We start from the raw sequence: 4,298 nt of genomic DNA on the forward strand, positions 1-4,298 counted from the left end.
TATATGTACGCACACGAGACAGGAAATATGCACAAAATATCAGGTAGTTATTTAATCGCAACTGTAAGAGGTTTTTTTTCCCCCTAAGGAAACCGTACTACAGTGAGATACTTGAATTCAATTATGTCCCTGTTTCCTAAATCCATTAATTTTCACATACATTTCCCAAAATCTATTGGAATACGTCCTTGAGAGACAGGTTATACTCTGAATTTTTTTTTACCATAAATCCTGATAAAATCTTCGACTTGCATCTTCTTTAACTAAAGACCACACACACATCACGTAGTTCTCTAGCTTTCTCCTTGAGTATAACAATCCCGTCTAAATACGCTCTGTGAAATTCAAATAATTAATAGTTTCAATATTACAACAAACACCCATTCCAAAGGAAATACATCATTTACAGGAAACCTACAGATTCCTATAAATACTTTGAAGAACATTATAGAGAGGTTTAATGCAAACTGAGTCGAGCATGCGCAAAACAAATGACGCCATATTAAGACGTCAAGATTGAGCTGACACCATTGGCCACTTAACGCTGCTTAACTATATAATTGAAAGAGTAATGAATGTGCGTGCGTGAGAAGTTTTTAATGTACATCAAGACTATGCAAAAATGAAATTAGGGGTGGGGAAGAACAGACGCCGTAACCATGTGCGTAAAGGAGGGGTGGGTGTAGATAGTAATATGCATTGGGAATGGATCTGTCATCCCTCAGAACCGTATCTCAGACAGCAGTGTTTGTGTGTTCAGGTTGTGTGTGTGAATTTATTCCTTTGTTTATAGATACTTAGAGTACCTGTACCTTCACCCTGTTTAGTAGGGACCTGGGAGCAATATCCCCAAATTTTAATACTTGCCCCCGATACTCAGAATTTGAAAGCGTCGTAAGATCTGTATATCTTACTAGATAAGTCGATCGTTTTGTCTTTGTTTTTTGATCAGACCATTCGGTTCAAAGTGTGTTTTGTACTATAGGTGTTTGGTGGGTATCATGTTTTGTGGAATAGATTTAACCTCGCAGTCATTGTGACGCCTCGCACAGCCATCAGATTCGTTCAGAACTCTCCGTACCGTGCGAGTAGAACTAGACATGTCACTTAACTATATTAATTACTTTGAATACACAACACTGCCTTTACATTTTAAAAAACTCTGCAAATTCAAATACAAAATACTATAATCCTTGCCAGAAAAAAAAAGTTTCGCATTCAAAATACGAGTTTTCCCCAAGTATATTTATAATTATTAGAGTCGGACATGTGGTAACAGTAATGACTATATCTGAAATATTTTATTAGAGCATAAAATTGTTTTAAAGCATTCATTTTCCCCCCTAAAAACATGCCTGAGCACTTCAAATAACTAAAAAGTTAAAACATACATATTTGGTTTAAAATATTGGAATATTTTTTTAAATATGCAGGTTATATATTTCAGTATCAATGCTATAGGGAATCGCACAAAGTAACATGATGACCGGTATAGGGCGGAGTTGTAACTATTCACACTTCTTGTAGGATTACTCCTTCCAATACTTATCGAAAATAAGCTTTTGTATTAATCAACCCAAGCAACTTCGATTTTAATTACACTTTACTCTTGAAATAGATTATGACTAAGTATTTATTATCAACTAGCTGCGACGCGCAAAACATTTGCGGTAGTTTTCATGCCCTTTGCTTGAATCTTCCTTATTCTATCATTTTCACGCACGCCAATTAAGCTACGCTTTCTTGCAGGCATTATGTTTCAGACAAACAAACTAACGCAGATGTAACTTTATTTAATAAAATTACTCGTAAAGAAAACAATAAAGTAGAGTAATGACATTTATAATAGTGTACAGAGTATGCAACAGTTATGATCATTCAGTGTATGACATGGGTTTCACGAGTTGAAACAAAAAACTCACAAAAACAAAGAATAAAACCCATAGTAAAGAAAAGAGTAGCCAAAAGGTGTTTACAGCAGTCTATGAAACGGACCGAAGCTAACTTATTGCAAAGTATAATAAATGTAAAATTGTAATGAAGGCAAACTTAGTTGAATATGCAAAAACGTCTGAATGTATGTTCACAAAGTGAGGCATATGGTTTTGAATGAACCGCGTATGCGTATTTTAGACCTAATTAAGTGGAGAAATTCCATAGCAATTGTATTTAGTTATTTAAGGAAATAACACGCGAATTAAGTGTTGTTTGTGTGAAATACTTTGATAACAAAAAAGAAACAAAACAAAGTTGAAGTCTAAGCCAGTCATCACGTAATGAGAACAACATTGTGTCTATTATCACGGCCAAAAGAGTTTAGATACATCAAGATGCGCAGTGACGAGAAAACTAACGTTATATGCGCTGCAAATTAGTTCAAAAATATATCTATAATGACTATAGCTCTCAATAGTTTCAAAGGATCGTGCTGTTTTCAAAAAACTAATACCGCCACCTGAATAAGCTCATCCAGGATTAGCATACAAATCAGATTAAATGGTACTGGCTTAATCATAGGGTAAGTTCATAAGAATCAACCACTAATGGAGCTGATAAAATTTCTTTAAAGCAGCATACAAGTCAATGAGCTGTAGACATTCCATCAACATTATCACAGGAAACAGCCACAGCTGTTATAATGCACCAAAGTTTACAATAGGGGTGTGAATACATTGTATACGTTCTGCAAGTGTATTAAACGAACATGCTTTGCCTGATTACAAAATTACGTTAAGTTTTCTAGTGAATAATTCTTAAGGTAATTGAAACGTTACGTTCTGCAAGTGTATTAAACGAACATGTTTTGCCTGATTACAAAATACGTTAAGTTTTCTAGTGAATAATTCTTAAGGTAATTGAAACGTTACGTTCTGCAAGTGTATTAAACGAACATGCTTTGCCTGATTACAAAATACGTTAAGTTTTCTAGTGAATAATTCTTAAGGTAATTGAAACGTTTTTTTTTTCCAATTTTTCTAACTATCATAATTTTATCGCTTTCTTAACTTAGTAATCTATCTATCAATTAGATATATATATATCATAAGAATAAACATATTCCCAGGTTGTGTTTTAAGTACACACGCGTCTAATTCTGCTATAATATAATACCCCCCCCCCCCAAAGAAAAAAAACAACAACAACAAATTTTCGATGATGTTCAGGATGTGTGTGTGTGAACTACGTAATAGGAAAGAAAAAAGGCACCACACGTATTAGTGTTATATTTACTATTATATTAATTTATTTAGACTCTAGTTAATGAAGGTTCCCCGGTGGGACAGCGGTAAGTCTGTGGACTTGCAACGCTAAAATCCGGAGTTCGATTCCCCGCTGTGGACACAGCAGATAGCCGAGTGTGGCTTTGCTCTAAGGCAAACAAAAGACTATAAATGAAGACATTTCAAAACTAGATATGTAGGGAATAGCTATCTTACATTCGTTAGAACATATCATAAAAAAAGCATTATTTTTACATCCCTACATAAAACAGATCACTCCTTACTCTTGTTTCACGTATGAAACTAATGATGCTGGGACTCTAAGCACAGGTACTTCACCAGTGCAAGTTTCAAAATAAAACATTTCAGTTGTGTTGGAAACCAAGAGTTTTGTTAAACAATTCAGAAAAAGATATTCGTTTGTTTCGCGCAGGATACTGCATATTGTCATTCTGCTTCTGAGCGATTCGAATTTTAAATTTTCTATCAAACTTACCTGGGTTTTCCTTGCGATAAACGTGCAGGTGGAGACTGATAGATCGTTTAAGTCTCCAACACATTATCTCTCATTAATATCACAGACACACAGCAAGAACCATTTTTTAAATATAACTTTAAGCTTTACTTAGATACAAAGTTATTTCCGAATTTTACCTTTCTAGGTTCTCTGTTGAAAATCAATGTATTTTGCACCTGTAAAAATCAAGGAAGCATTCATAAGTTAAACTGCTTCATTATATATCACAATTACCCTACTAGGGCTAGCTAATTAATGGTATTTGCTTGCCGATTAATCGATTAGTACAGTGTTCCTCTAACCAAGGTAATTAGAAGGGAAAAAAGGTTGGAGGCGGATGCTGTCAGTGGGCTTTTTCTTTCTTACCTTCCCCCTTAGACAGCAATAAACGTTAGTGACTGTGTCAGACAGCCTTAGCAGCTTTACTATAACAAAGACAGGGCGAGCAAGTTTAGAGGCAGAATTTCGATTAATCGGACCGTTGGATTTGTTTTTGTTTTGGAATTTCGCGCAAAGCTACACGAGGGCTATCTGCGCTAGCCGTCCCTAATTTAGCAGTG

The sequence above is a fragment of the Limulus polyphemus genome, unplaced genomic scaffold (assembly GCF_000517525.1).
Source record: "Limulus polyphemus unplaced genomic scaffold, Limulus_polyphemus-2.1.2 Scaffold417, whole genome shotgun sequence".
In the NCBI taxonomy this organism is placed as follows: Eukaryota; Metazoa; Arthropoda; class Merostomata; order Xiphosura; family Limulidae; genus Limulus; species Limulus polyphemus.